Genomic DNA, 22,610 nt, shown 5'->3' with positions numbered 1-22,610 from the left:
AAATGCTTTTAAATCGTTTAGTTTATTTATTACTCATTAGCCTTTGAGATTAAATTTTAAAGTATCATCGGGTTTACTGAATGGCAAAAGATAAAAGTACTTTTTTCTGTATACCTGCAATACTTTGATTTCATAGGCCCAAATTTGTTAATTAAAATTGAAAAATAAATATCTTATATTTTTCCAAATGACAAAAGTCTCTCGCGCTCTGGTTAAAAATGTTTAATTTCAAACACTGTTGCCACTACTTGCAGTGAAATCTTTGAGTTTGTTAAACGAAAATTCAATAATGTTTTTCAAAATATAAATTATAAAATTCAAAATTCCGAAGTCCGAGCTTTCAGGTGCGCATGTTTGCGTGCAGGACTAAGTTATTCAAAATTTAATGGCTCTATTTACCGTCGTTTTCTCATAATGCAAAGGACATACATGCATACATGCAAATTGTTCATTATTTAATTACTTTAAAAGTAATACAGGAGGAAAGTATTTGGTGGCAACAATTTGACAATTGATCCGCCATTTATAGTGAACCGACGTCGAATCGATTTATAAGACAATAGCACTTTTTTGACTAAAAAAGAAAGCAAAGAAGTGATAACCTAAAACACCTCATATTTTGGCATTTAAAGTAGGAATATTAATGAGGACAATATATTACGTTTCTAAGCATTACATGTATTCTTGGAATTACGATAAATGCAAAAAGAATACGCTCGTTATGAAGCAATTAAATATAATAGCCTCAGATTCAATTTTGTGTCAATTCACTTTTGAAATAAAAGTATGCTGCCACTAAATGTTATCGCTATATATCATTTTTGAAGAAATAATATAATCAATGTAAATAATATGATGAATATGAAAAAAAAAATGTATGGCAATACGTAGTACGTTTGGAAGTGCATGGCATGTCTGTGGAAAAATTAACGTCAATTCCTTGTTGAGAATTCTAAAGAGTTACTGATTTTAAAGATTTTGGGATTCTTCAGTTGAATTTTATTTGGCAAAGTGAAAAAAAAAATATGTTTAATATATACGTTTAAAATGAAAATAAACGAAGTTGGTCATTTTATTTAGAAACTGATCATGGATATCATAAACTAAAAAAAGTTTGAAAACGGAATGTATGGCAATGCTTAACACACTATCAGGAATTCTAAAGATATGTTACTTTAAAAATTTTTGTGGTTGTAAAACCATTTTTTTTAATCCGAAAAACTATATGACCAGAGGATACACTACGATCTATACGATATTTTCAAATGAAAGCATCAGAATAGATGTGTACGAGAGCACGTATATTTATCATTGTCCATTGTATGCCAGGAAAAAATAATGAAAAATTGAACCCCTTTAATAATTAACATCTAGCCATAAAGTTTATGAGAAAATTTAATTTTATTTACTAAAGATCAACCGGAAGTAATAGCTTACTTAAAGCTCGTTGCTATTCGGCTAATTTCTTGTTTTAACATGGAATCGGCGTTAAATCATGTGCTGGCTACGTCAGATTGTTTGTTCTTGCAATGTAATTTAAAACAAAATTACTCAGAAACTCTTTCTGTTTGATTTCAGCACATTCTATAACATAAAAAGTCGGTAATTTTCCGTTTTGCCGTCGCAGGCGATGATGTCGCCAATAATGGTACAACTGATGCCAAACAGAATACCCTCGCTGGTAACCTTTTACACTCCATTTTCAAAACATGTCACAGCCATTTCTTATCAGATTGATTGTTTCTTTGAACTCTGGCACACAATTACATAGAATTTTTACCAGATAGTTGAATTTTATGCCCTAAGGCCCTTCGCGGTAATTAAGTCAATTAGGATGCAATCACATCGCTCACCGAAAGGCGAAAATATAGAAAAGGCAAAATCAAGGGTTAAATTCATGAGAATGCACTAACGAAGTAAAGCGAAGTTTTAAATAATTTCTGAGTAAGCTATACGTATGAATTGAAATAATTCTTGCATTTAAACATTTAATCAAAATTAAGATTCAACTTGAAATTAATGTAGATAATTACTGAGAGAATTGGATTTTTGTAGTAGTTTACGTGAGATGAGATCACTCGGGGTCACGTGATATGAACCGCCGAATAAGGATGTTGAACCATGAAAACATAGTAAATTCTTAAATTAATGTCTTTTTACAAATTTAATGTTTTTATTTACTGTTTTTTTTTAAAAAAATTTAAACGATATTGAAATGTTTATGCCTTTAAAGTAAAAAAATATCTTAGAACTAACATTTGCTAACATTTTTTATGTGTATACTGTGTATTATCGCCAATAAAGTCTGCTTGGTGAAATTTGCGCCGCCGAAACGGAAATGTACCAAAAAAAGTCGTTGTATTTGATTTCAAAGCCTGGTTAAAATGCGGTTTAGCCCACTGCTTGAAGGTTTAGCCCACTTTTGAAGCTGTGTTATTATTCTGTTGCCACTAAATGTTATCGCCCTGTGTTATATTTAAAGAAATTAAATATTGAAAAATCTGTATAAATGTTTCTCGCATTGTGATAAAACAACGGTACCTAGAGCCATCAAATTTTGAATAACGTACGTTTCCAACCTAATATGGGTATCTGGAAGCCCAAACTTGGAATTTTTTTTATTATCTGATTGATATTTTGTAAAACTTGAACGAATTTTTGCTTAGCAAATTCAAAGATTTCAAAGCGAGCAACGGCAACACGGTACGAGAAAAAAAAAAAAAAAAAAAAAAAAAACATTTTTACGTGCAGAGTGCAAAACTGTGTATCGGAAATTCTAAAGATATGCTCATTTTAAATTATATTGCGATATTGCTGTTGAACTGAATTTTATGGTTTAAGTGTAAAGAACATTATATCTGATAAAGAAAGGTAACACACAAAACGTTAAAAAAAAACGCCCCCTTTGGGCGTAATGTAAAATCTAAAAGCTTTCATTTTTAAAAATTTATTTATTTATTTATTTTTATTTTTACTTGTTAATTCTGTTGCGGTTTGAATATTCTTATGCGGTGGTTCTTTTTTTAATCGAGTGTTTCCCCCCCCCCTGTGGGTTTTAGCATTTTTTCTGCATATATTACGGAAACGGCGTATAAAACGTTAGTAAATTTATTTAAAGATGAGGAGGGATCCAAAAGGTTTCCCCCTGAGATAAATTCATATATAAAACCCCTCTAAAAGATTTTACATTTTTCTTGAAAAGGGTAAGTGAAAAAAATTTTCTTGTATGGTTCGTTTTAAAGTTGCTTATTTTTAATATTTTGTATTTCTTTTTGGCTCAATCCTAGAAAATTGGAAAAGCTGACGTTGTGCTATTCTCTGATGTATTTTTAATGAAAATAGATCAATATATGTACATGGGCAAAGCCAATGCAGTGCGCAATGCCGACGTTGTGCGCGATGCCGAGTATGTGCAATTCTGGGATGTTTTTTTGAAGTGAAAATAGATCGATGTGCACAGTAATACACAGAAAATAGATCGATGTGGGAAAAGCCAATGTGGTGCGCAATGCCGAGTTTGTGCAATTCTGGAATGTTTTTTAAGTGAAAATAGATCGATGAGCACATGGGCAAAGCCAATGTAGTGTGAAATGCCGAGGTTGTGCGCGATGCCGAGTTTGTGCAATTCTAGGATGTTTTTTTAAGTGAAAATAGATCGATGTGCACATGGGCAAAGCCAATGTGGTGCGCAATGCCGAGTTTGTGCAATTTTGGGATTTTTTTGAAGTGAAAATAGATCGATGTGCACATGGGCAAAGCCAATGTAGTGCGCAATGCCGAGGTTGTGCGCGATGCCGAGTTTGTGCAATTCTGGGATGTTTTTAAGTGAAAATAGATCGATGTGCACATGGCAAAGCCAATGTGGTGCGCAATGCCGTGGTTGTGTGCGATGCCGAGTTTGTGCAATTGTGGGATGTTTTTTTAAGTGAAAATAGATCGATGTGCACATGGGCAAAGCCAATGTGGTGCGCAATGCCGAGGTTGTGCTCGATGCCGAGTTTGTGCAATTCTGGGTTTTTTTAAGTGAAAATAGATCGATGTGCACATGGGCAAAGCCAATGTGGTGCGCGATGCCGAGGTTGTGCGTGATGCCGAGTTTGTGCAATTCTGGGATGTTTTTTGAAGTGAAAATAGATCGATGTGCACATGGGCAAAGCCAATGTGGTGAGCAATGCCGACGTTGTGCTCGATGCCGAATTTGTGCAATTCTGGGATTTTTTTTAAGTGAAAATAGATCGATGTGCACATGGGCAAAGCCAATGTGGTGCGCGATGCCGAGGTTGTGCGTGATGCCGAGTTTGTGCAATTCTGGGATGTTTTTTTAAGTGAAAATAGATCGATGTGCACATGGGAAAAGCCAATGTGGTGCGCAATGCCGACGTTGAGCGCGATGCCGAGTTTGTGCAATTCTGGGATTTTTTTTAAGTGAAAATAGATCGATGTGCACATGGGCAAAGCCAATGTAGTGCGCGATGCCGAGTTTGTGCAATTCTCTAATGTTTTCTAAGTAAAAATAGATCGACTTGCACATGGACAAAGCCAAGGCAGTGCGCTATGCCAAGTTTGTGTAATTATATGAATTTTTTAATCTTATTTAATTGACTTCAAATTGTATAGCAGGCTTTTCTATACACTGTTTCTGGTATGCATAGTGACTGATATCTCTTTAACAAAATATGTATGCACACAAATAAATTTTAACAAATGAATCCTTCGCATGAATCATGCATTTTGCGAGAAATAAACTTCCATGTTTGAATGAAAATGTTGTAAATTTCTACGAGGTTTAAACCTCTTTCATTTGTTGTGAATTACACGTAGCGTTTAAGCGAAACTAATGGTATTTTGTGTTTCAAACTTAAATTTCAGATTTTATTTTGTTTTTTAATTTCATTATATTTGTTGTCTTTTTTAAATTTCCTATCGTTGACAATATTACTTATCGTAGCTTTAGATATCGAAAAGCCATGGCTTTCACAGCGTTTTTTAATAACTAGATACGAATAAATTTCTTCGGAGAGAGCACACATGTCCGAAGACAAATTGTCAAGTAGCAGACGATAATTTATGTTTTCAAAAATATATACTTGCAGTTAAAAAGAATTTCCAAGCAGACGATTTCTCTTGGAATTTTTACTTCGTAATTTGGGCAGTTAATTCAGTTGCCGTTTGAATGTTATTTGGTAGTTATCAATCGAGTAGTCTTATCTGTGTGTTTTTAACATTTTTCTGCATATATTTCGTTAAATAACAGTCGCAATGGATTTATCTGTGATGCTGAGAGAGGTGAGTGATTGTACATGTAAATTTATTACTTTATTGGAAGTGCAAGGAAAACGTGCCGTCATTGAATGGTGTATGAAAGTTGGTTTGATTGCTACTTTTTTTGTTTGTTCGAAATGGGGTGAAAATATGCGTTTTTGTGAGAGAGAGGGAAGTATAGATGGATTTGAATGGCGATGTAGAAAGCAAGTAAAAGTGAATGCGCATGATGTTTGTAGGAGTATAAGGAAAGGTTCATGGTTTAGTCATAGCCATTTGAGAATATGTGATATTTTGAGAATTACGAAGTGTTGGTTTTTGAAAATGGGAAATGAATCTGTGATTCAAGAAGTGAAAGTGCATGAACATGCTGTTGTTGATTGATTTATGTTTTGCAGAGAAGTGTGTATGACGGCTGTGATAAATGATAGTGTTCCAATTGGTGGTGAAGGAGTTATAGTTGAAGTGGATGAGAGCAAATTCGGGAAAATGAAGTATGGAAGAGGAAAGCCTTTGGACGGTCATTGGGTAATTGGTGGTATAGAGAGAGGAACGAACAGATGTTTTTTTAGAGAGGTTGAGAATAAATCAAAGGAGAGTTTGGAAAGAGTGATAGTTGAATGGGTGTTGCCGGGATCAACTGTGGTTTCAGACTGCTGGAAGGCATATGGTGGATTAAAAAATTTAGGTTATAGCCATCTGACTGTCAACCACAATCTGTACTTCCATGATTCCGAGTCGGGTGCGCACACTAATTCCATAGAAGGTACCTGGTCTGGAATCAAACGTCATTTACGTCGAAATACAAACCACGTAGATGGCGAATTTGATTCATATTTAGCGGAATATATGTGGCGAAAATGGCACAACCACTCACTAAGTGATGAACATTATCGTGCCTTTTTAGCGGCAATCATAAAGATTTATCCGCCGGAAACGGCTGATAAAACTGAGTAAATTTTCTTAAAGACGGGTTTAGAGATGTTTTCCCCCGACATAAAAAAAAAAAAAAAAAAAAAAGACTTTTTATTTTCCTGAAAAGGGTAAGTGAAAATATTTTTTCTTTTTAAAATTGCTTATTTTTAATATTTTCTTATTTTCTTTCACTGTGAGAAATTAGATTTTTTAAATGTATTAACGTGTAGAATTCTAATACGAGAGTATAGAACGTGGTTTAGGAACTTAAGAAACAGGGAAATGAAAGCTGTGTATGATGTTGATATTCAATCATAAATATTTTTCTTTTTTATTAATGTAAAGCTTAAAAATTTTTAGAAAATAATGAAGATTGTTTACTTACTAGTATGTAAGAGATGGTGTCGTTACGTAGCAATAAGGTAATTTTGTAAAGATGATAAGTTAAAATGTTCCGCAATATGAAATTAAAATTTTAAAAAACCTGTTTTTATTTGTATAAATACTAAAGCTTAAAAATATTCACCCTGTATGAGAGACTGCGACGTTGTTTACAGTTTTAATAATTGTTACAATTCACTTACCGTATTATAGTAGTTGAAATACAAAACATTTAGTATACTTATTTCTACATCTGTAAAGAATACATTGTGACGTCACAATCTTAGTCCCACCCATTTATGAACGTCACATAGCTCCGCCTTCGCAACTTTGTTTATGCAACGTATTCTGATATTTTACTGACGATTTTTTAAATCGCCAAGCAGGGGCCTAAAGCACATTTTCACCCAAAGCCTTTATTGTTTTTTTAAGTTTATAAAATTTTTCTACTTTATGAACTTGGCACCTAATTTCGAAAAGTTATATATTTTAATGTAAAACTTTGCATACGACTTCTGAGCTTTTTTTCTTAAAATATCTTCGCTCTTTTGCTCTTGATGTCATCTTTTTTGTTTAAATTTTGAAACTGTTTAATACAATTTTTAGTTTGATTCTAAAGACTATCTGAAAACTGTCTGCACATTTCCAAAATTACACAAATCAAAGTATTGTTTTTATGTTTTTCAGAAATTTTCATTTTTCTATGGCTCTATTATGATTAGAAATTCATAATTTTTTGCAAGAAAACTCAACTTTATTCCTTAAAGTTTTAAGATGAATTATGCATTAGTTATAAACACTGATAAAACGTAAAATAATGAATTAAAATTGTAAGCAAAATCCTTTCTTTGAGATTATTTTCAAAACTTCAATTGTTTCAAATAAAGAAACGTTTCCATAAACAGAAATAATTATGCATAAATGTTTAAAATTTCTGTTACATTTACACACATTAAGAAATCAAAGTTACAGATTTTTAATTTAACTTCTTATCTGATGTAGGAATGCAAAGCAGCATTTCGTGATAAATAATCTCAGTTAAGCTTATGAAATCTTACAGATTGAAAACTTCTTTCTACTTCATTTTAGTTTTTGTAAAATATTCAGATTTAACATTTTGAAAACGGAAAGCCTTTTAGTTGGCACAGCATACGCTAATTACTTTCTATTGATTTAAAATTTTGTGCAGAAGTATTATTCAAAATAAGTGACTTTAAATTATAATTTCTGTAATTTGTACAAAAGCACTTTTAGCTTAAACGTTTTTGGGCAATTAAAGGTGGTGTGTTTTGAATACTAATTACCTTATAACGCATCTTGCATAAAAGACTAAAAGCCGTAAGTAGTGCGAAATGAGAATGCGATTAAAAGATTTTTTACTAGAGGTAATTAACTCGTAATTGTTTTGTATAAAAAGGAAAGAGGAATTTTCCTAAATCATGATTTGCGTTCAAAATATGTGATTTAAAATTTTCTTCAAATCATCTTAAATTTTTCTCTTTAGGCTTCTGTTCTCATATCAAACATTTAATAAAAAAGGGTTTAACAATTTCATTGTAATCATTAGAATCAGATTTTAAATAGATTAGAAGTTAAAATATTTATGTGTACAAATAACCGCTACAAACGATTAAGAATCTCTAATATGATTAAGAATCTCTACAAATAAAATACAAAATAATATAATTTATAAAAAAAGCTGCATAATTCCATTATGGTATTTAATTCATTTTATTTCAAGTTAATATATTCATTCATTTATTTTGCTGAAGTATTTTATCCGAATTTTTAGACGCATCCAGACCAATGAATAATCATAAAATGTGACTAGGTATATCATAGACTGTAGGTACCAGTGCCAACAACATGAATTTTGCTAATTATATCCCAGATTTGAGACATAATCAGCAAACGCATCTCGAGAATTGCAGTACTAGATTCACTTACACAGCTCTTTAATAGAAGCCCATTGGTCACTGATCCCCAAACTTTTCAAGTGACTCCGAGGCAACGACACAACGGGAATGCAGCTCAATTTGAACTGAGGTATCATTATTATTATCATTATAAGTGCACAGCCCCGATCCTCCTAGCCGACACAAACCGGCCGTATGATCCAAAAATGAGACTCGCCAGAAAATATACTATATAACGGAATCAGAGGCCCTTGCATCACTATTTTCAATCCACCAATCTGTAGAGAAAAATTTCGAACTGATGGATTTTAAACGGTCCGATTAATAGACATTAAAGTGAAAAATGTACTTGGTTCAATCGATATGCGAAGTCCAGATTTTTCAAATGGCATCCGCCTCCGTTAATTTCCAAACAAATCAGAGAGTAAAACTGTTCTTAAATACTTTGCTAGCTGAAGATTTATTTCTATATGAAATAAGCATTCTCATTTATAGCAGTGTAATCTAGACCTCAATAACCAAAAACGGGTAAGCATTCCTGATAGCACTGTTACTTCAGAAGACATAATCCGGAATTCAAAGCATTTCTAGTTACTTACTGTATATGTCAAGAATGACATGTTTCATTAGCATCTTTCATAAAGCAAAATATTAAAACCAGAAACTCAGAGAAATCTTTAAAAATGCTTCTTAGCAATTCAATAGATGCAAAATTCCAAAGTACAATTTAAGAAGTCATGAAAATGACAAAGGCATATTAACATTTATACCATATCGCAAAAATAAGTTTACAAAGTTAAAAAAATATACCAAATAGATAATCATATCAAAATAAAATGCTTAACATATCAAATTTACCTTGCTAAAAATTAATGGTTGATTATTGCTGAGGAATTTTAAAATGAGGAGCTCTACTTTGCGAGATTAAAAATCAGATAAAGTTAATATTAAATGGAAAAATAACTGAAATTCTTAAAATTTCTTTATATTGCTAAAACGGCTGGAGAAACTAATATGCGTTTTACCAGTTCTTAGTGCAAAAAGCATATAATAAGGAAAAAATGAATCTCCTCCGACAACGCCTTTTTTCCTTCTAAGTTAAACATTTGGCCTTTACGAAGTATAGGAACAAGGAAATATGCGTCTCTCTATAATAATATCTTTGAATCATTTCTGAGGGAAATAACACGATGTCTAGGTCAAGAGGAAATGGACCTTCGGGGTATGTTTCCCGACGGATGTAATCGACGATAATGGACAATGATGTTCAATCCCCGGTTATGATTTATAGCTTGATGAATACACGATGTCGTGCCGTTTATCCCATCTCTTATCGGAGTTCCTTACTCTGATGTAACTTAAGATGGAATATAGTATATATTTTCTGGTATTACAGTCACTTCATGCAATGGGGTAGGCCGTTTGACTACTTTTAATGTGAGTTTTATTTATGAGGATTTTCTTATGCACATCTATTTGTGTAAATATTACCTGGAAGTTTAACTGTTTAGTGAATTTATTTTCCAATGTAGCATAAATGTATATTGGCAAAAATATAATAGAAGTAAGCTACATAGAACTGGATTGTTAGCTTTCTAAAATCTGCCATGTTATGATAATGAATGTTTCGGAAAATAATGAACTGCATTATGTGCCACTTAATTGGACCACATTTGTAAACAGCTGTGTAATATCTTTAAACGATAAAAAATATATTCTTCAGAAACAGCAATAAAGTTGTAATAATTAAGCTGCTACATATTGTGAAATACAAATACATAACAAAGCAAGACTCTATTTAGAATTTAAAACAAAAATTATTCATTAGTAATGGACTGTCTGTATTTATTGCTCTAAAATTCTTAACAACTGTATTCACTCATATAATCCCAAAAATTATTTCACAGATGCTCTAAGTGAAGCGCTTTAATCCTTCTACCACTAATATGAAGATACTCATGGCACAGTATAATGTAGTGTACAACAGACAGTATTGATCAGACTGAAAATGATACTTTAATTTATTTGCGTAATTGCTTGTGTATCAAGGAATGCGACTTGTGTTGCAGGGATTTTGAAACCAAATCTGTTATGTAGATGAAGCATAATATCTTAGAATAAATTCTAAAATAATTTAGAAATGATCCTCTGTGCAATAAGAACAAGTTATCATGGCATGAAAATTTTTTGTAAATGATAATGTCCTTTATAATCGTCAAAATAGTTTTAAAAAAATATATCCCTAATAAAATTGTAAGAATTTGTTACGCTTGTTCTCGCAGCCCTCAGAAATTTGCACGCGCAACAGAAAGAGAGCTATGGAGGCATTGTCAACTGTGAATCGTATTGCAAACTACGTAGCCTTATGAATACGAAATGCAGTTATTTCACAGTGTACAAGTTTATTAAAAGCATACATTTAAAAATAATAATTAAAGTAATAATATACATGTGAGTGATAGTCTTCTATATTTTGCTCGAAAATATCATCATTAACTTTTGCTTTTGAAATAGACGATAGTGTACAGATAGGAAAATTTAAAATTATAACAGAGATAAAACTTGTTAAAAATATTATTACGAAACGCTATATTGTTTTTGAATTATTCATTTTCTTACGTTGATAAATAATGTGTTTGGAAAAACAAATGAAGGGTCTTAACACCGGATCAACTGGCAGCAACAGTAAGAGCTGAATGGGATCAGATATAAAATGAAAGTAATAAGTAGACTGATGTTTTAGATATTAATAAGTTTGATGCAATTTTTCCATAAATTAACAGATGCATTAAACTGTAGGAAAAGAAACATAAAGAAAGAAATGATTTAATAATGAGGAAAAAATGTTGGCTTTTAATTTTGTGAAGGAATTTTAATTTTTCTGCTGCAATGAATTGCTATTGACAAAAGACGATATAATTTGTTATATAGAAAGCAACTGTATCTTTACAAGTAGCATAATAGAAAAAAAAACTATTTCTGAAACATTTGCAGAAAATACACCTCGAAAAGCAAAACTTTTCTTTAAAATTAAGATTCATCGAGGGTTCAAATAACGCAGTTACGTTCAAACGATTCTTGGCATTTCCATTTCCATTTGAATGTAATTTTTCAAATATTGCTTGAATATTGTGAAATAAAATATTAACTTAATTGTTTTAAATGTTAGGAACAACGCTTCCTACGCATTTAGTTAGTAGTTGTAATATGATTCTTTTTTAATCCTTCCGAAAATTACTCGTGATAAATTTAGTAAAAGCAAAGGTATTTATTTACCTATGATTACAACTGAAGCAATAATTCGAAAAGAGGTATTTAATGTTCTCTAATAAATGGAATTAAATATGTTGTTATTAATTTTTCAAAAGTAAACAAATCAAATAATTAATTTTCATTGCCTGGAGAAAATTTGTTAGAATAAATTCGTTGTTAACGAATGTCTTGTAACTCTCTGAGTTAGGAAGTATTTTTTGTTTGAACTTCTCTTAATTTTAGAAGACGAAAGACTTTTAGATATTTAGAAATCCTTTCATGATTATTCTAGCTGCAAAACTGCATTTAGATTATAAATCAAATAAATCAAATTTATAATCTGATGTTTTAATTATTTTTAAATTCTTTGACCACCATTTTTGAGGCCATTTGTACACTCCAATTATCATTCACACCATTCAATTATTATTAACACTTATATTAACACTTAAATATTATTGATAATTACGAATGAGAGGAATTTTAAAGCAATTACATTAATTTACATAAAAAGAGCACGTTATACTGAAGTGCGAATTATCAAATTAGTTGGTTTACACATTTGGAATCTTCCTATATTTCAAGCATGATTTCATTAATTAAGTTTCTATTTAACAAGCATATACATGTAGCTAAAATTCCTTATTCGAGTAAAATTATTACTTATTAAGAACAAAATGTTAACTATTTGTTAATAAAATCAAATTATATATTATTGAGATAGTGTCCAAACACGTAATTGATTACTAAATAATAAAACAATTTTCTGCAAAAGTTTTATGTCTTCTTGCACATCAGATAACGTAATTCTAGTAATATTCTTCATCAGATAATGTAATTCTCTGAAAGAAAGCTAAGTTAATTTAATAGTACACAAAAGTAAACTGTTTATGAGTCGCTTTCAACGCTTTTGAAATTTTGGGAAGATATAATAGCATTTACGCAAATATTTCTTTCTTTCTTTTATTTTCAGTTTACTGTGCGTCTTGAAAATGTTACTTTATTATTAGAAATTGTCGTTTCGTCTTTACTCTCAAATTTAAAATGTTAAAACAACCACAAAATAAAAATCAAATTAAACGTGCATTTTCACTTTGTAGAGTCATTAGGACTTTTTTTTGGAAGCAGAAGAAATGAAAAATAAGCAATGACTCGAATAACGGACTCTCGAATTCGTGTCGAGCGTGTTGACCACAACACCACGAAGACATGCTAAGAAGGAGGAAGAAATACCTTAGAGATTGGGGATTAGGGAACCCTGTCGCCAAATGCACCATTTTTTTAGTTCTGGCGCCACTGTAGAGTCATTAGGATTTTTTTTGGAAGCAGAAGAAATGAAAAATGAGCAATGCCTTCGCCAGGACTTAAACCACGGACCTCTCGAGTTCGTGGCGAGCGTGCTGATCACTATACCACGAAGGCATGCTAAAATGGCGAGAGAAATTACTTATAACTTCAGCTCAAGTTACAGGAACTTAAAGCTACTCTAATTAGCTTCCGCTTTTATGTGCTGGACAAATAACAACGAAACAAATTATTTACATATCGAAATTTCAGTTTAAAGTCTAAAAACCTATCTCCGTTTCACAATAGGGCCAATAAATCGAGGGTTGTGATCCAATCACATTTTATCCTCTATCCGTTACCTGGGAATTACAAATGTAATTTGAATCAAAGATAAATTCACCTCGACGGATCACCTGCTTAGTCAGCACAGGGGTCGCAAGCCCAGGGCGCAAGTTATCTTTCCTTTTCTCACCATCTAATTTCTCGTTTATTTCTCCTTTAGGATTTCCTGTTAGGTGACTGGAGCTCCGGGTGAGATGCTGTTACATTCTATTTGTTTTTCCTCTGTCACAGAGAGAAAACTGCCAACGCGTTTATGCCTCTAAGAAACCCGTACGGCTGGAAATGAGAAGTCTGGTAACAGAGGAACGAGGTACTGCTCCCGAAAAACAGCTACTCTATTGTTTCAGTTAAAAATGGGAGTAAAATCCTGCTGTTATTAATTTGCAGACACTTGGCCGTAGTGTCTGAGAATTATGAATAAGCGGCATAAATTTGTATATACACGGTCTCAGTCTATGGTACATTTAGAGAAACTCGATGAATTTTCCCTGAAAGAAGAACACAAGATCTTCACTTCGATTTCTCGTAAGCAATAATACAACAGATGAAAACGTTCGACATATTTCGTAAAAAAGCATTTATTATCTTACGAAAGCGAACGAATGAATATCAAGCGGCTTCGTTTAGGACACTGCCGATTGAAACAAATTCTCCTAGCCAGCCTAAAACTCTTCTGTTTAATAACTGTCAGTTCGATCTTCTTCCCGTTTTGGAAGAGAAATGTGTCCCCCCGCTCTCGGATCAGAGTATCTGTGCTGTCTGTGTTGTCAAGATAAAACGGGGCAGTTGATGAAAGCAAAAATGTGATCCTGATCTTCAGTTCACCTGATTCGCTCAAAAGTATAAAGATAAGCTATTTGCACTGATCTGTAGGACCAATACATCACTAACCCTATGCGATACTCAGTGCCAGCGCTCTGGTAACACACAGATGTCTTCTTGTGATAACTCTATGTATGTGCGCTGCTCTACGGAGGGTCACGATATTTATATTGAAATTACAAAGGGATGCACATAACTTGGAAAATTGAAACGGAACAACAGACTACGAAAGTAGCAAAAGCATTGCAGGTACAGAAGCTATGAGACTGGTTTTCGATATTTTTCAAAATGTATCCTTTGCTGATACTATAAAAATCATAAAATATGCCAGCGTGTAAATTTTATGAACTCTAAAAAACACTGCCATTCCCAAACATAAATGTAGTTACCAGTAATCAATCTAGTACCAGCCGAGAAGCAGTAGCTCTAAAGAAAGAACACACTTTCGAGACAGAAAGAAAATAAATTAAATTCAGGCAAGTGCGTGTGCGGGATTATGGCAAAGCCTCGTTCGCTTGATTCGCTTGATTATTCAACAAATATTCTTTCTCTGGTAACCTGAACATAGGCTACTACTCTACAAGTTAATACCCAAAAGCTTATCTCAGTTTGTTCTCTAGGTCGACGTCTCAATTAGTGATCAATGATATTGATAGGTCTATCGTTTTCTGTTATCTATAAATTTTATAATTAGGCAATCAAAGCGAATTAATGTAGTTACATCGGAAATTCTCACTCATATGATTCACTTTATAAAATAAGTGAATTATATGTAAGTATATGAATTCACCCATATATGCACGTATTATTATTTTTATGATACATATTGAATCACAAATATAATTTCAAATCTATCACTTCAAGGCTTATCAGTTCCCTTTCCAATGAAATATATTTAGCTGTATTTCACTTAGTTTCCTTTTATATGCAAAGTAACTCGGTGAAGCTGAATAGTATATCTTTATATTTGAAAGATCGAATTCGGAGAAGTTTTCCACAGAAAGAAAGATTTTCATACGTATGGGATTCATATATTTGCTTCAGGGTGATAAACAGGGTTTCCAACATTTTTTACTTTTGAAACGTTTTTACTTTTGCATTTGACATCAAGAATCTATTTTAAAATTCTGAATGTATTTTACTAAAGAATTTTTAAACTCATAATTTGCTTTAAGAGAACACCGTTTTGCTGTATCACAATGCCAATTGATTTAAAATATTTATTTCTGAGATACATTCGCTGCTAATTCATACTTTGGGATTTTAAAGATTTGTTTCAGCTGTATATTTGAAGATAGAGCGTATGAGGAGAAATATCTTATAGAAAAGTTTAGCATGCGTTTCTCGGAGACGAAAGAATCATAACATTCTTCGCGATGATGTAAATGAAGTCTGAAATGATAACTGAATCGTTTATTCTAGTCTTAAGGATTGAATTGATAATGATGGAGGTTATAGTTTCATACCAGAGTGCCTTTGTTACATTAATAAGATGAAAGAAAATAAATCATGATATGTCACTAAATTTTAATCGTGTATAGCCGTAAAATCGTAATACAGTAATTTTTAATCGTATAATTAAGTTTAAAAAGGCCATATATTATGAAATTTATGATGTGTTTGTAAGTTCTTGTTAAAATTCTTAGGTATAAACAATTTTTAAATAACACAAATAGCACTTTCTCAACGATATAATTCAACACGATTATAATTAAATTTCGAATTTTAAAACTCTCTAAAAAGAAAACTATTGAGTTTTGAAGCATGATAACGGAATTAGCGAAAATTGGGGTTTTAGTTCATTTATTAAAATTAATTATTTCATGAAATCCTAACCAAATGGTTTCAATTAGAATCTTTCAAATCTTAGCCTGTAAACAGTTAAATATTTTAGTCCAAGACTTGGACAAAATTTGTCTTCTAGCATTCAACAGAAGTGTTCAATACAGTAAGAAAAGGACGCAAATTTACGATGCAGAGATCACTAATATCACCACATGGCTGCTCTGAATGCTAAAGACTTTCTTTTGTGTGGATGGAATTTAGCGTTGCTACTTGGTGTTTCTGTTCACATTGTGATTGCTTTTATAACAATTCTAGAAAATATAAAACTTGAGTGAAACTTAATATACTTTGAAATAATATAATTTGTAAAGGAAATTAAAAATTCAAAAACTTTTAACTGAGAATGTTCATTTAATAGCTTTGTATATCATTATATAAATATTATTAGCATATTTTCTTTAATATAGGTACATTTTTAAAAATTTATTTTCAAATTTGTCTTTTAATAATTACAGATTTCAAAATGTATTTTAAGTAAACAATTTTAAGTTTCAGTAAGAGCTTTTCTTTTTTTCTTTATTATTTCTTATAAGAAAGATTTAACAGTTCCGAGAGTCTAAAGATTTGAGAATCTCTTAGGAATTAAGATCGGATTCGAGAAAATGTATTGTTCTTCTCATCAACTATTATCAGACAGTGATGCAATTATAAAAATAATATAATAATTTTCGTATTCTGAAGAGATTTTTTATTTGATCAGCTGTTTAAATTTGAACTATGGAATGGTTTCAAAATTTCAAAATTATTTCGTCCAGCAGAATTTTTAAGCGGATTTTGTAATATTTAACTCTGCATTTAACTAATAGATTTTTATAAAACATATATTTATATTATTAATATCATTTATAACAGACGTTTCTATAGGCACATGTTAAACTAACCACACGTAAACAAACTAACTATTATTCGGCAAAAGAATAATAGTTTGTTTACATATACAGTTTTTCAAAGAAAATTTGTAAAAAACAAATATGGCGGAAAAAGTTGAAAAAAATATTAACTGTTTAACTAATATAATACAGCACTTTACAAATTAAAACCTTTTCTGCTGTTATGCGTTTCGGTTATTACTTGTCAACAGTGGTCAACTCTCCGCAGCTGATTATCGAAACTATCTGCAGCAACGAGCTAAGTCACAAGTTACGGTCATCCAGTTTGTGTTTCATTTAGATGATGTCTAGTATACTCAATCTATGAACGATTATTATTAACAGGAATATTTTTGCGCAATTGTATTAACAAATATAATATTTCACAGATATACATCACTTGTGAATTTCTCTATGCTATTATTTTGGGGGAGGGGGAAGTTGAAAAAGTGAATGTTATGGTTTCTTTATTGTAGGACTTACCGAATTCTTGGGATCGTACTCGCAAGTAGAATGGTGCACAAATGCATGATGGCAAACGAAATCGAACAAAATATCAGGTATTGTTTCAACGCCCTCTTTGTGACGAGTTAAGTGTCAACTATTGATTTCGGATATCTTTCAAACAAGTCTGTAGTGTTGCGGAAATTTACTGTGTACAACAACTTTTCTTCAAATAACTCTTAATCCTTTTAACTTCAGAATAGGCAATAGCCACAGCAAGAAACAGGATTTGCATTAAATAACAAAATCAACTCACGTTACTAAATCCTTGGCTTAGTAATTTTATTAGAAAAACTTGTAGCATATGAAACAATTTCATAAATTATTCGAAATTCCTTACAAATCGGAATCGTTTGTATTCATTTATTGTCAAAAAGAAGATAAAATATCGCCTTTCAGCAAATATCGCAATTTCGTTTGATGTACCATTATTCTTTAAATGAGTTTAAAAGCATAACGCTCTGCACTTTAAAAAAGATTTGCAAGCTTGAGGGAATCTGAAACACAGCCCTTTTAAAACTTCAAGCTAACAGTGTAAACGTTTATTTCTCAGAATAGCATTTTATGCATGCATGTATGCTCCTAGTAATGAGCAAGAATTATAAAAACATATCTTGAACGAACTTCAAAGCAATAAACTAGATTTTTATCGCTAAGTCTTAAATTTAAAAAATGCAGACTTCAATAAACGTATTTATCTTCTAAATTTCAGTTGCTAGTATTGAGAGCTCCAAAGCAAAGGAGTTAATGATGCATTTCTTGCGCAATTTATAAAGTTACATCTTTCTTTATTTTAATAATATGCTTTGAAGTTCGAAGCATTATGTTTAACATTCAAGAAATTTTTTGTCCCTAGAATGCGACAAAAACATTTATAGGGAATTTTAAACGATTTTAGATGCAGGTAAATATTTAGGCAAAATTATAATGCTTTTGTGCTCTGTGCCAGACATTTACCTCTGTTAGAATAACTGAAATGGCATTACAACTTAGGAAAACAGTAAAGGCAGTCATTCGAGCAACAATAATAGATTTCGCTTTTATGGGATTTTGCCCATGAGTATTTATGATTGTGTGAAAAGAGTCTAGCAATTGTCTAGTGAATTGTCAAGCTTTTAACAATAGTGATAAAATCTTGCACTTATTTTTCCAAATCAAGTACCTTGCATAAAATAGTTATAAGTATATATATTTTAAAATGGTTTAGAAGAATTGCAAAGAGGTAAATATTTTTTTTATGATGACTCTCTTGTGTCAGTGACAGCCTGTTTGACCATGGTCTAATACTACTACTCCTTGGAATATTAAGTAAAATAAAATCATCACATTATGCAGCTGCAAATGTAAAAATTTTGAAAATTAGTGGAGAAAATTTTAATAATATTTTGATAAGGCTTTCTGTTGCCTAAGGTTCTGTTGCCACATTATAATCCTTATTCTCACGTAAATGAGAAAAATGACATGTTATGAACTAGTATTACATTTAGAAATGCCAATATGTAATTAGACAGGTTGTTCTAGATGCAGAAAGTATATATACATATACGATATATAGAGAGAGATAGATAGACAGGTAAACACGATATATAGATATATATAAAAGAGGAAGATATAAAGTGTTCCTTATATTTGCCATGTCCTTAAATTTAACATGAATAACATCGTGATATAAATATTTTAATTATGTTGAAAAACGTTGTTTGGTATCAATTGCAAATGATAAAAATGCATGCAATCAAAACCACAAAATGGCGTTCTTATGTTGTAAATATATAGAACATTGTTACATTCAGGTTTTACATAAATTCGTTATACATTACTCTTAAAATGTGATACCTCCAAACTTTCTTCACCATAGAATCATCAGTTGCCTTACCTGTAAGAGAAAATATTGAATAAGAAATCAATCGTTTTTAGTCTCCCTTATACACATAATGCATAAATTAATAATAAATAGGAAAAATTCTGATAGCTACATAAATAGTAAATGTTCTGATTCTGAATTCTTACAATGTGAATTTTTGAATTACACGCTAATAAGAAAATACAAAAGAGAAATATAAATGTGTCGATAATTGTTTTGAACAAGAATTCTTGTGTAACAATTTAATTCTATTGAGACTAAGTCCTTACTATGTAAATTTATTTTTATAAACTTATAAACCTGAGCATCATTGAAGTTAAGTTGCCACCTCCATATTTATATATTAGCAATTTTGTAATACCTAAACAAAATATCTGCATGTTATTTATAACTCTATTTTACGTCTACATTTATTTCTATGTTACATCTTTATGTGTTACTAATTTTGTAATAAATAATTTTTAATACATATTTATGTATTACTAATTTTATAATAATATTTCTTTTTGATTCAAATGATTGTTCAGAAATTATAGGTAGAAATTAGAACTTTGATGGCACCGTGTGCAGAAGACAAAATCTGAAACAAATTCATCGAAAGAAGTATATAAGATAAAGAATTAGAAACATCCTTCTTTTATTTCATAAATGGTATAAACGCTAATTAGTTGATTCATCAAATTTTCAAAACATTTTTTTTTAATCATAGTGAAGTACTTCAGTAAATGCCGCACTGTAGAAGCGATAAATTCAGAAATATAGCTTACGTAATAGTAATCTTTCTAACTTCGAAACGCATAAAAACTTTCAGACTACGTGTTTTTAAATGAGAAACTAGAATTGTGAGGATAATTCATGCAAAAGAGGAAATGTGATATAAATTTATCAACGGTATATAATATAGTGCGTTAGAAACATCTTTACTTTACTTTATTAGTATAAATGTCAATAAGGTAATTAATCTTGAAGTTTTAACTTACATTTTGCAAATATCTATGAAGTAATTGAATTAAAACTACGTTGCGTGACCAGCAAATTTTCTTATTAACAATAATGTATCTTTTTAGTAATTCACATCCATCGAAATTATCAAACGAGTATCATAAATGACTCAAGTTATAATACCAATAAACAGCATCGTTTTATGCTAATTTAGATTACAAAAATCGCATTACCCGTTATTGGGCAATATTTTTTTCTTACTCTGATAGAGCGCGATGCTCTTTGTAAAATGCAAATAACAACACGTCTCCGTAGGTTAGAAATTTTTATTCATTGCAGCATCAATAAAAGTTTTCGGTTCATTTAACAGATCATCAAGAAACCAACAGAATTACTTCGATAACGAATTTTTCAATAAATGTATCTTTTACAGCTTCAGGGTGAATCATTCTCGGAAATATGTTCATTGAGAAATTCCTTACGCTGAAATGCAGTACGTTCAAAGAAAATCAACAAACTGTGATTTATTCAATAGACGCAATTGTTTAAAGTAGTCAAGTTTGGGTGTCAAAAGTTTTCATAATTGTCAATTCGAAGAGCATTTTCAACAGCATCGAAGATGCATTTTCAATTCTTTTAATTTAAAGTTTTTATTTTTGGCCAGAATTTTGAAAATTTACATAAAATATCACGATATTTAAATTTTTGATGAAAATATTTGTAAACTGCTCCATGAAAAACTTCTTTGGGATAACAGTACATTCGGGAACGAGTAGTATTATGTCATTTTTAATTATAATACGTGGAAAGACGTACAGATAAAAATTAAATACAGATCAAAATTCAATTAAAGAAACAGATTTTTGCTTTTGTGCACGACTTCTTAATTTCAAGTAAAATATTATATTTTACAACATTTTGTAACAAAAACATTCATTCTTCGTTAAAACATGAAGCAAATGCGATTACTAATGCATCACTTGACAAGGAAATTCTTTACCGAAAGCATTAGGATTACCTACAAAATAGGAATATATATAATATCTGAAAGTCAACAGTGTAGACTTTTGCTAATATTCCGAACAGAGTATGACACTATTTGTACATGTTTGAATCATTTCCGTTTCTGCGAAAGCAGTAGGGTCAGAAAGTAGAGTAATGGTAAGCAATGTAGATGCGGATGAGAGTTGTATTGTGCTTTTCATTCATTAAAAGATCAGTTTTCGTAAATTGTTATAGCTCATCTAATTGCGGTCGCTTCAAAATTTAAACACTGAATCCCTTTTGTGACGAGGTTACATTATGTTAAGTTCCTAAATTATTAAGGTTATTATGAAACTTTCTGAGAGACTGAATCAGACGCGAGCAGCTAAGAGATTTTATCAGATTCCCTTGGAAGACAGGATTCTCCACCAGCTTGTTTGTTAAAAGTCTGAAAAATGGAATACATTAGACAAGAATTAATTTCAGTTCAGTTCGTCTGATAAGCAAGACGAATTTTATGATTGGTTGTTCTCACTGTATAAATTTTCATTAGTTGAGATGCTTAACTGTAGGAGAATCTAAAAAGGGGGAACTTAAGACAGGTGCACATCATTTCGGGCGAGGTTTGGCATCGCTGTACGACGAGCGAATTTGACTGCTTTCGTTCTGCTTAGTATCATTCTAAATGCTCATTATGGCCAGAAGAAAATCGCTGGATATCGACAAGTTAGGCAAAATTTATGGATATTATAGTGATGATGACATGGATGTCACCGGTTCAAATTATTATACTAGGTCAAATAATAATCAGAAACAAAAAATCAGCGATTTTCGTAAAATAACAAATTCTAACTCTGAAAACAACAAATCTAAAATGTCAAAAATGATTAAGGCAGCAAGCATTATATCTCTAGGCCTCGGGAATCCCTAAATTAGAACATATAGTCGAACTTCACCTGGAAACTATTTCCTTATCTAACAGAAGAAATAAATAAAATAATGTTCAGAACATTCATTCATCTTCCATAGGATCTTCTGCTGACCAACAGAAGAACTCCCAAAACACTCAGAAAACTAACTTCTTTTTGGACCGAGTTCCAGAATATACATGGATACTTCCAACTCGGACTCGCAAAACTTCCGCTAGAAATATAATAATCATTGAAATCCCCCAAAGAAATAGATTAGTAGATTTAAAAAACTATCGCCCAGTAATGAAGGTGCTGAAAATATGCAGATACCCGATACTAAAAACTACCAAAGAATCCCACCAATTGTAATTATTAAAGACAACTCCGACTTTATCTCGATAGATAAAATGCTGCAAAGAACTTGAATAAATTATTACAGAGCAGAAATGAAAGCCAAGTCATTTTTTTCTTTTTACTAGATCCTTAATTGATAACAAAACTACCATGTCAAATC

The 22,610-nt window shown here is 31.3% G+C and overlaps 1 protein-coding gene across 3 annotated transcripts in view; it reads right to left on the bottom strand.

Moving 5' to 3' along the window:
• The window catches only part of LOC118188575 (glutamate receptor ionotropic, NMDA 2C-like), a 938,424-nt gene that overhangs the window by 640,828 nt on the left and 274,986 nt on the right, over positions 1-22,610 (bottom strand). The window contains exon 2 of one of the 3 annotated variants that reach the window (XM_085820357.1): positions 19,216-19,271. The exons of 1 other annotated variant lie outside the window; for it this stretch is intronic. The gene's annotated coding sequence lies outside the window, so the exon portion shown is untranslated. The remainder of the gene's footprint in view (positions 1-19,215; positions 19,272-22,610) is intronic. One more of the 3 variants, XM_085820355.1, reaches the window with a different exon arrangement.

The sequence above is a fragment of the Stegodyphus dumicola genome, chromosome 7 (assembly GCF_044657685.1).
Source record: "Stegodyphus dumicola isolate Sdum_Otavi_A_Nest chromosome 7, ASM4465768v1".
Classification (NCBI taxonomy): Eukaryota; Metazoa; Arthropoda; class Arachnida; order Araneae; family Eresidae; genus Stegodyphus; species Stegodyphus dumicola.
The sequence above is the reverse complement of the archived record's forward strand: the minus strand, read 5'-3'. Positions and strand labels throughout refer to the sequence as shown.